Below are 11,597 nucleotides of genomic sequence, written 5' to 3'. Positions count from 1 at the left end.
CTTTCACAGCTCTTATTTTCAGCATCAGAACTGGGAGAACATACAGGAGGAGAAAGCTTGGCTAGCAGTCACGGGGAGATGCTAATCACTCCTCCAAAGCTGTTTGCTGGAGGTGTGTGTGAGAAAAAGGAGCTCGGGACCACCATTAGAATTGCAGATAGCAGCACTTGTTAGCAAATAGCCGAGTTCTTGCTTTATAATTTGCTAATAATAAAGCGCTAGTTCCAGGGGAAAAAACTGCCAGATTTATGTCTTATTCACAAGGGGCTTCAATAGATATATTGATACTTTGTGAGTCTGCAGCGGAGAGAAATATTGAAAAGTGGCTGTTTACTTGGCTCTGTCAAGATCCTCTATTGATGTCTGGGAGGCATTTATTTCACTATGGATAAACCGCTTAGAATTGACAACACTTTGGTGCCAATATGTAGGGTTATTACATGACCATAAAATAGCTTTATAGAGCTATGAATATAGGCAGACATCAGTGTCAACAGCTGCAGCCAATGCCATTTCATACCCTTGACAGGGGCCAGAGTGCCCTGGCAGCCTCCCATCCCTTAGGAGCCAAGGCAGACTGGCAGAGGATGGGCTTGCCAGAGTTTAAATATACACGAGAGGAAATCTTTGCTTCCCTTATACAGCTGGGGCCAGACCCCACAATGCAAAGCCACTGGAAAGCCACCAGAGCCAGCTAAATAAGGATTCCCCTAGAGTAAGGAAACCCTTGGGGGGGGGGGGGGCTTCCTGGCACTGGTGGCTAAGGTTCCAGGCACTGCCTCAAAACCGAGCCATCAGCTGTCCAAGTGCTGATGCTTTGGTGGGTCTTCCACACACTGATGGCTCAGTCCAGGCTCCCTCTGCTCCAGCTCCCCACCACAATCCTGAGCTCCCCACCCCAGATCACCTCCCATGTCCCCACTTACCCCTGTTCCTAGAGGGTGGGCAGGTTAGCAGGCCCTGGGGTGAGGGAATCTGGCTGAGTTATCTGCACGTGCTGACCACCTCTGTGCTGGTGGGAGGGAGATCAGGGCAGCTGCTGCCAGGGGTTGCAGCCCCAGAGTGAACCGTGCTGCCCTGGGGAAGTGAGGAGACCCTGGGCCGCCATTGTCCCAAGGTGTGCCCACAATGAGGGGCACCTGCGGGTCTGGGGGCTGGAGAGGAGGTGGGACCAACCACACCCAGGGGCTGATTCAGAGCAAGATCCCCCAAAGCGATGTTCATATGGTGTCCATTAGGGTAGGCCTTGTCTCTGGGCTCCCCCAGCCTGCTGATGCCGTTCAGGCAGAGATCCTGGGCGTCCCCCAGCAGCTGTTCGCAGGTCTGTGTACATTCCTCAGACATTTCCCTTCTGGGCCAGGCTTTCCCAGTTCCAGTGCGGTGTGTAACCCACTGAACTCCTCCTTGGCCTCTTGAGAGTCTTTTTAGCCCAAAGGGGCGCTGCCCATAGAGATGCCGTATTTTTTTTGTAGGCTCGGCCAATGGCTTGTTTGCAAGATGCCAGGGCTTGGACTCCTGTGAGGACAAGGGCCCTCGGACTCCTGGGAGAAAGGCGGCATGGAGCTAATGACGCTGTAAGCATTTACATGTGGCTTTTCCTCTTTGGTTGGAATATCAATGTCAGAAAAGGCAGGTAAGCACCTAATTCCCATTGGAAGTCAATGGCTGCCTAAGGCACATTTGAACCATGACAATCTGCCCCAAGCTCTCCAACAACAGGCCAGGGGGTTACAAACCAGTGGGAATGGCGCTGTCATCTTAATGGGTTTGGATCAGCCCAGTAGTACAGCCCAGTGCAAAAATGGGACCTTATCCTTCTCTGATTTAGAGCGGTGTAAATCCAGAGTAACTCCATTGTCTCCAGGACAGCAACTCTGCATTGACACCAGTGTAACAGGGTGCAGAATTGGCCCCAGTGTGTGGCCTTCCTGCGAGGCTGCATCAGACATTGTAGCTTGTGTTCCTTATTGTATTATCTACCAAAGAATATGCAGTGTATAAAGAAAAACCTCAGTTAGAGATCTCACTGGAGCTTTGCACTTCACCTCTACATCTCTTGGCTTTTGAGTGCTTCATTTCTCAGCCTTGACATTGCATTTGTATGAGATTTTTGTGTGGGGAATTTCCTTTTTAAACATAAAAGAAAGAAGGAAAAGAAAAGAAAATATTCAGCTGTGGCGCTCGATCTGCTGCTGTTAAATTTCGGCTCCCCCCTCTCACATGCACACCCACTGGGGATGCTGGTTCCAATAAACTCAGAAACCAAATAGGCGTGAAACCCAAAACCTGGGTGGACCAGGGAAGTCTGAAAAGGTTCCATTAACATACATCTTATGAAAGCGTTCGCGTGTCACAGAACTCTGCTATGATGTCATAGCCGGTCAGCCCTCTAAGCGCATCGTCTATCTATCTATCTATCTATCTATCTAATCTACTTATTGGCAGGCTCATCAGGCCCTGAGACTGGCCTTCCACTTTACAAGCTGGAGGAGTGATTTTCACTCTGACTGTTAAATAAATAAGTATGGATTTATTTACCCAGGAACTCCGATGCCCAGACTGTATTGATCTGACAAGGATGATACAGGGGAAGGATGGAGCCGCTTTCATTGAAGTTTTGGCCAGGGAAACAATGGGGCCTCTTTACTGAAGAGCTATTAAAAGATACATTTCCTGTTCATCAAACCGCAAAACAAGCAAATCCTCATGGAAAAGGGGAGGAGAGACCCAGGAAAGAAGATCGTTCTATAGGCTGCCTAGATCCACATGCCAGCCTGCTCCAAATCCTGCAGGTGAGCTGCTTGTGGTGAGGGGCCTATGGGCAGTACCCTACAATGCTCTGGATGGTGGTCAGTGGCAGTGCTGGTGCTCAGCTACTGCTGTTCCCATCACTCCTTGGCCCTTGTGTCTGCTGGGAAATACCAAGTACTGAGGTCTCCCATTCACCAAACTGTTACAACAGGCATCAGATCCTGCCTTGTGCTGTGGTACCTGTGGCCCAGTGGCCCATTGGTACCAGCTGGCAAAGGGTCTTGGGTCAGCAGCTCCATCAGGCCTGACAAACTAACTGCACCCAGCATCCTGCTTAGGGTTGCCAAGTGTCTGTTTTTCGACTGCAATGCCCATAAAAAGTCCGGATGGCAGCACAGTGGGGCTAAGGCAGGCTCCCTGCCTGCCGTGGATCCACACGGCTCCTGGAAGCAGCAACGTGTCCCCTCTCCAGCTCCTATGCATAAGGTCAGCCAGGGGGCTCTGCACATTGCTCCTGCCCCAAGTGCCAGTTCTGCAGCTCCCATTGGCTGGGGCAGCTTACAGAATTGCCTGGCTTTGCCTTTGCATAGGAGCCAGAGGGGGGACATGCTGCTGCTTCTGGGAGTTGCCTGAGGTAAGCGCCACCCAGAGCCTGCTCCCCTCGCCCCTGCCCAGGCCCCAACCCCCTGCCCCAGCCCTCATTCTGCTCCCACTCTCTGAATCCATCAGCCCCAGCCCGGAGCACCCTCTTGCATCCCAAACTCCTCATCCTCAGCCTCGCCTCAGAGTCCACACCCCCAGCCAGAGCCCTCAACTCTGATCGAAAAGCAACATCTAATCCCAAGGTCCTTAATCTCTGTATCATTTTCCATTTGTATTTTTCAAAACAGCCATTTATGAACTAATGGAGCATCATGAGCAAATCCCAGAAAACTCAGCCAGACTGTCAGTCACCAAAGACAGAGCTGAGAGAGGCTTCTCAAATGACCCATCCAAGCTGCAGGGGGTTACCAAAGCCTCGGGAGCTGGGAGCGACAGCACCTACCACAGGACATATTCTGTCAATTCACCTCTGGGTTATGGATCCAGTGCGCACCCAGTGCATCACTTTGCAGTGAAGTACAAGCTGCAAGACAGCAGCGTGCTGCAGAGATGAGAATGCTGTGATAGATGTGACACACCAATGGGGCAATAGACAGAGCAGCTAGGCCGAGCAGGTGTCCAACAGTGGAGATACAGACAATGTCACAGGACAAGAAACAGCAGAGGAGATGATAACCAGCTTTGGAAAGACACTTGGCTTTCATGAGTGCGGGTGGGGGTAGGGGCAGGGAACATATGGAGAAAATGTGTCTTTAAAAATAACCTTAATCGAATCTAGAACCACAAGCCCTAGAGGTGTTACCCATAACTGCATGAGATATGGCGAGAGGCTGCGCACAGGGGGATGAGATGTAACCCATGCTCTGTGATCCAGTTATACGCTGTGTAGTTATGTGACACACTGAGATGTGGCATCGACACTCTGAGGCTTCGATTTTACAGCAAGGTACGAACTGATTTCTTATTTATGTTTATGACAGTAGCACTTCGAGACCCCAGCCACAACGGGAGCTCTGCTGGGCTCGGTGCTGTACAAACAGTGGGCAAGAGGCAGCCCCTGCTTCTAAGAGCTTACACGACACATCGTTCCTAGACACAGGGCGGGAGGGGAACAGACTCGGCAAGAGAGGGGAGGGCCTGGCACAGCAACCCAGCGGGAGACTGGAAAAGCCAGGAGTAAGGGATGGGGAGCCAAGCCCCAGGAGTCGCAACGCAGCACCAGGGGCCTTGGAGCATATTACCATTGAAGCTGTTCCAGGACAGGTGACTGCGGTTTGTGGTGATGAATGAGCTGTGCTATCTGCAGGGCCCTACCAAATTTGTGGCCACGCAAAATGCGTAATGGACCATGAAATCTGGCCTCACCCAGGAAATCTGGCCTTTTGTGTACTTTTACCCTACACTATACAGATTTCACCAAAGTTTCCCAAACTGGGGGTCCTGACCTAAAAGGGGACCACAGGAGGGCCGCGGTATTGCCACCCTTACTTCTGCGCTGGCTTCAGAGCAGGTGGCTGGAGAGCACCGGCTGCTGGCCGGGTGTCCAGCTCTGAAGGCAGTTCCCTGCCAGCAGCAGCGTAGAAGTAAGGGTGGCAATACAATACCTTGACATCTTTCATTCTGCGCTGCTGCTGGCAGCAGCTCTGCCTTCAGAGCTGGGCTCCTGGCCAGCAGCCACCGCTCTCTGCCTGCCCAGCTAAGAAGGAAGCGCTGCCACCAGTTGCCACCAGGATGGCAAAACCATGACCCTGTACCCCAATAACCTTGCAACCCCCTTTTGGGTCTGGACCCCTATGGTTACAACACTGAAATTTGAGATTTAAATAGCTGAAATTGATATTTATTATTTTTTAAATCCTATGACCATTAAATTGACCAAAATGGACTATGAATTTGGTAGCGCTCTGGTTATTTGCTTTGGGGTGGGGGGACTCTGGTGGGGGAAGAGAGCCCAGCACCCCTGGGAAAGACCCAGAAATGATAAATATCCCTGGAAGTACACCACATCTGGCCACAGTGATGAGGAAAGTTGTGAAAGGCTCGTTGACAAAGGCTCATAGGAGAGAGCGTTTCGGAGGAGGCTGGGCCAGGCGGAATCCGGTCAAATGGCCCGGCCAGCCCTACCCCCATCCACCTTCATGGCTTCTCACAGAAACAGTGCCACTCCCCTGACACCAAGAGGCCCAGGTTCAGCGATGGCCACTTCAAAGCCATCTGGGCCTGTATTCGGCTGTTCAGCCTGGTGCCGAGGCCCAGATATCCCTGTCTAAGCCATTGTCACTCCTCCCTGGGATGTTCCTCTCCCTGCAAGGCAGGGACACCTTTTGCCTACCAGTCCCCCCAGCAGTGCAGGACGGCCTGTGGCCACTGGTAACACTGGGGTAGCCCCTCAGCTACCAGAATGTCTCTGTTAACCCTGCAATGGCCACGGGGACTCAGAAGATGGCAGCTCTTGTCTGTCCAGCCAGGGCTCTCGCTTTCCAGCATGGCTCAGGCCCGTCAGTACGAGAACCTTAGCAAGACAACGGAGTCACCTCCGCTCCCAGCTACCCCAGCCTGGCACCAGCCACCTGAACCCTGGAGCTGGCTAAGTGCTCCTGCAGCTGTCACCTGTCCAGCTAGTTCTGCAAAGGCAGCCCTGAGGATGGTCCTTACCTCGGGGGAACAGAGGCAGGAGGTGGCCGGCAGGGAGCGGGGTCACCAGGAGCTGGTGGACTGAGACAGCTGTAGCGAGTGTCCACACTGGACAGAGCACATCCCTTGTGTAGCCAGTTGGACGCAGGCCTGGGGGGTGGTGACCAGCGCAAGGACACTGCAGATCAGCAGCCCACACAGTTGGGCAGCGGCAAACTGAGCTTGTCTAGGCAGAGCAGCTCATAAATATTCCTGAACTCTGCTCTCTGCATTCCCCTCCCCATCGCCTGCATCTCTCCTGCCCCCCATTCTCTTTGCCCCACACCAGTCCACTCAGAACCCATTTGCCCCACACCCATTTGTGACCTGCTTTCCTGCTTTTCCAGCTGACACCCTCCACCCTTCTCCTGACCCCCAACCCCACCTCCAAATGGGGCAAGAGTTCTCCTTGATTGTCAAAAACAATTTCCACCTGTACCACATAGAACAGGCAGTGCTTGGCTGTTTAGCACATAGCAGATACTTTATCTGGCCATGGGAGCCTCCTGCCTCCAGCAGACCAGGGAGGTGACTCCAACACAAGGCAATGCTGCATGTAGCATTAAGGATGTGCCATTTCTCCTGCCGAGTTTACAATGCACCAGCCAGCTCCATAGGTCCATGAGCCCTCTCTGGTCTATGCACCCATCCTCGCTCCCGCATCAGTCCCTGGGTGAGGATTTGGGAGGACCTGGCTATTTACTGCAGATGTTTACAAACTGCCATTTTGATATTAAGACTGGAGCCACTGAAGGGATCGATGGAGAGAATTTACCTGCAACAGCCAATCAGCATTCCTTAGGAGGGCGTAAATCCAGCGTACAGGGCTTGCCAATCCAGAGCAAAAGCAGAGCTGCTGCACACGCTGCTCTGCAGGGACACATGTCCAGGAGAGGTAGGGGCACTGGGCTCAGAGGAGATGACGCCAAGAACAACAGAAGGGGGAACGCACCCAGGGCAGCAGCTGCAAACAAGGCAGAGGAGGCTCATGGCAGCTCACTGCCAGGAAGGCAGGACGTTTGTGCCTCTGTGGGACTGAGGTTCTCTGTGCCCTTTTCTGTGCTTCTGCGGTTCTCAGTACAGTCTGTGAAGGATAGACAGAGGCCACTGGGCCCTTCTCACTCCATCTTCAGCATGTCTGCCACCTGTGCCCTGGAACGTATGTTCTGAACCTGCTCCCACCTGGGGCTTCTCTCCCCCCATAGAGTCACCATCCTTTCTGTAGTTCCCCAGCCCTCTCTCAGGCCCAGTGCCCCCTTCAATTGCAGTGCCTGGGGGGCCCCTCACTTTGGGCTGTACATCTTGCTGCATCATCCCCTCTCCAGCTCACCAAGGCAGTGTGGGTGAGGTTAACATTCTAGGTGGAAAAGTCCCAGCTGTCCCCAACCCAGCTACCAAAATCTCCCACCTCCCACTGCTGCAGCATGTTTATGCATTGCAAATCTGAGCAGCTGCAGCAGCCTGAACATTGCGAAGAGTGAGCTGAATTTCAGAACAGATAACACACAATTGTGTCCTTCATTTGCATGCTGAGTTCACTAAACACCTCTGCATCTGGATCTACTCAATACTACCCCGGAGGGCAGGCAGCAGAAACTCAGCCTCGCCAGCTCTCGTGATTTGATCATGAGTCTCACCATATTTATGTTTTTTGAAAAGCCCCAGCTCCTGGAGTCATGTGATTCCATGAGACTGGCAGCTTCCATTTTAAAATGAAGTGTCTAGTCCTCTGGGGGAGGGGACAAAGTCCTGAAAATGTGATCCCTGCAGGCTCCAACACCAGGAGGCAAAAAATAAGAAGCAATATTTGGTAGTTCTAAAATTCTCATCAGTTTGGGGCATTAACTAGTGATTTTTGAACACTAGGGCTTGATGATGTTGCTTAGTGCAGAGTTTCATTCCAGCTGGTAGCAGAGGGACTGAAGGTAGCCAACTCTGAGAAAACCCCCAGATCAGCTCTCCTCACCTGGCTGCTGTTGTCCACCAGAGACAAAACCACAGGGCCCCAACGTGCTATAACACCTCCTGCTCTTGTGGAGTTAATGACTCTGCTCTGCTTTTACTGTACATACAGCAGGGCTGCTGGTCTCTGCCGCTGCAGTGTAAAGTGCCGTGTCTGGGTAGCATGTCCTGGCATGCCAGCAATCCTCCTGCAGTGACCTCCATGTGCACACTGCAGGCCCCCGGCACTTTTCTACACTAACTCTGCCAATCTGTGGGCATCTCTGATGGTAGCAGGTGCCATCTGCCTGCTGCCACCTGAATCCTGAGCAGGCACCTCAGCTTGGCACAGCACTGCCAGGAGGAACCACAACATGCCATTTGTACTTGTTACAACTGTGCCTATAAGGGATGTTTTCCTCCACATTGCCAGGGAAAAGAGTAATGAATATATTGCCCCAGATGCAGCTTTTACTTCTAGTAGTTAACAGAGTCTGGAGTGAATTACACCAGTGAAAATACCACTGAACAGTCATATAATTGCAAGAATAACCTTTTTGTTTTAGGCTAATTGAACTAATAATAATTGAAATGAATTATCTCATGCAGGTATCTGCTCCTGCACCTAGGGGCCTTCCTTGATGCAGGAGAGAACAGTTATTTAGTGCAGTGGCAGAAGCTAGAATTGGCATCATGTAGCTAATAGGAGAGTAGCACCCAGGATAGCATCCAGAAAGGAAGCTTTTGCTTACTTTCCAGCCTGATGACCCCAGCTGGCTCAGAACTGTTGAGTCCTCCTGCTCTGGAATTTGTTACGAAACTCTGATTTGCTAAACCTGAAAATCAGGGTTGGAAGATCATTAGTCCAACCCCTTGCTCAAAGCAGGACCAATCCCCAACTAGTCCCCTTACAGATTAAACTCACAACCTTGGGTTTAGCAGGCTAATACTCAAACCACTCAGCTATCCCTCCCTCTATGTAGGAAAACATATAGAGGTCAACAAACTTCTGACAGCCCACAGACAGGTTTCCAACTGACAGTTCAGCTGCTGCTATTCAACAGATGGGCAGCAAAGAAACTGACAAGAATCATATTGATTTCATCCAGCAGAGGCTTTGGGCTCAGGGTGGAACTTCATTGTGGGAACAGGATTTAACCTGGTTTCCAAAACCAAAACAAATTACCCAGTGTTTTTGCTATTGTTTTTTTAGCTCATGATTTTAAGCCAATGCCATGATTTTTAGAGGGCAGATTCATGTTTTATGAATTTTTGGGATTGGTGATGGTGGGTTAGCTGCTCCCAGAGGAGCAGAAAGACACACAATGCTCCTGGCTAAGGAGTAGAGAGGCATTAAGCTTTAAGGATAGAGATTCCCCTCAAATCCATGTGTTCTGCAGCCTTTGCACCGTTACCTGCAGCTAATATGCATAACTAGTACGCTTATTAAGCCATATAAACCAACTAGGTTCTAGAGAACTGGGCCAAAGAATGTCACCTGTCACTTGGAGACTGGAAAAAACATTCTCTAGAGAATCAGTCACACTTCCCTGAAACAATGAAATTGCCATCCAATAAGCCAGGGCTTATAAGTGAAGGATACAGAATCTTCACAGGAGCTGGGCCAAGACTGTGGAACTCACTGACACAAGAATTAACCATGACCTCAGAACCAAGTTCAGGATCATAAGCAAATTCATCTGTTTAACTTAGCTTTCCCCGAACATGTGCTTCACACAAACATATACACACAAAATACATATAATAATCTAACCAACCTGTTTCTCCTTTAGACTGGTAAGGAGGAGAAAGAGAGAAATTGTTATTGTTTTTAAATGTAAACACTTGAAAGTTACTCAGATACTACATGGATGGAGATTAGGTAGATTGATTGATAGATTTGGTATTAAATGCTCTGTATTTCTGCTACCTTGGTCTTTATCATGTGAGATATTAGAATAAAAGAGAATTTTTTTTTTCTTAAAGATTCATCATCTCATGTGGTCATCCTCCCTGGGTTACCCTCTCCTTATGACATCACAGATGTTTGCCATAGAAAAGAATGAACGTTTCTGACACTGGGCAACTAAAAAGAATCAGGAGCAGGTGATCTTGGAGACAAAAATCCTGACCTCAAGAAAACAACTTTGGTACAAAGAAGTGACTGAAAGTCTCAGAACTACACAGAAATGTTTCAGATTTCATTCTTTATATTTTAAATGTCATTATATTTTCTTCTAATTTTCCATGGGCATCAGCTGATCCTTTTCACCAGTGGTTCAGAAATAAATTCGTTCTTCTTTCATCTTTTCTATTTATTATATATTTTCCTACCTTCAGCTCCCCTGTTGATTTCTAGCTGACTCACCTTTCATGCAGCCAGTTCTATTTCTCTGTTTCTTTCCTATTTCTTTTTTTTCATTCCCTTTATTTCCATCTTTCTCTCCCCGTAGCTCTTCCTTCTCCAAGCTTGTTGTGTGCCTCTGAGCTTGTTAGTTTCTTACTCTCTTGTTGAAGGGAGACATCCTGAAAAGACAGCTTTCTGTAAGCCCCAGCTGTGCTAGAACAGAAGCAGTGCTAGAGACACCAGTCTGGGACTTGGGAGTCCTAGATTTTATTGCCTACTCCACTATAGGCTCCCTGTGAGATCTTGGGCAAGTTGATTAATGTTTCTGAGCTTCTGCTCCCACCTGTTCAATGGGCATAATAGCCTTGCCCTGCTGTACAGGAGAGCTGTGAAGCTAAATCCATTAACGATTGTGAGATGCTCACTTACTATTAGCTGGCTAGACCGTCAGGCTCAATGGGTAGTGATCAGTGGCTCAATGTCCAGTTGGCAGCCGGTACCAAGCGGAGTGCTGCAGGGGTCGGTCCTGGGGCCAGTTTTGTTCAACATCTTTATTAATGATCTGGATGATGGGATGAATTGCACCCTCAGCAAGTTCACAGGTGACACTGAGCTGTGGGGAGAGGTAGATACGCTGGAGGGTAGGGATAGGGTCCAGAGTGACCTAGACAAATTGGAGGATTGGTCCAAAAGAAATCTGATGAGGTTCAATAAGGACAAGTGCAGAGTTCTGAACTGAAGATGGAAGAATCCCATGTACTGCTACAGGCTGGGGACCGACTGGCTAAGCAGCAGTTTTGCAGAAAAGGACCTGGGGATTACAGTGGATGAGAAGCCGGAGCTGAGTCAGCAGTGTGCCCTTATTGCCAAGAAAGCTAATGGCATTTTGGGCTGCATTAGTAGGAGCATTGCCAGCAGATTAAGGTAAGTGATTCTTCCTCTCTATTCGGCACTGGTGAAGCCACTCCTGGAGTATTAAATCCAGTTTTGGTCCCCCCACTACAGAAGGGATGTGGACAAATTGGAGAGAGTCCAGCGGAGACAAAAATGATTAGGGGGCTTGGGCACATGATTTACGAGGAGGGCCTGAGGGAACTGGGATTTAGTCTGCAGAAGAGAAGCGTGAGTGGGGATTTAATAGCAGCCTTCTACTACTTGAAGGGGAGTTCCATAGAGGATGGAGCTAGGCTGTTCTCAGTGGTGGCAGATGACAGAACAAGGCGCAATGATCTCAAATTGCAGTGGGGAAGGTCTAGGTTGGATATTAGGAAACACTATTTCA

The sequence above is a fragment of the Chelonoidis abingdonii genome, chromosome 22, assembly GCF_003597395.2.
Source record: "Chelonoidis abingdonii isolate Lonesome George chromosome 22, CheloAbing_2.0, whole genome shotgun sequence".
In the NCBI taxonomy this organism is placed as follows: Eukaryota; Metazoa; Chordata; order Testudines; family Testudinidae; genus Chelonoidis; species Chelonoidis abingdonii.
Note: the sequence above shows the minus strand (reverse complement) of the source record.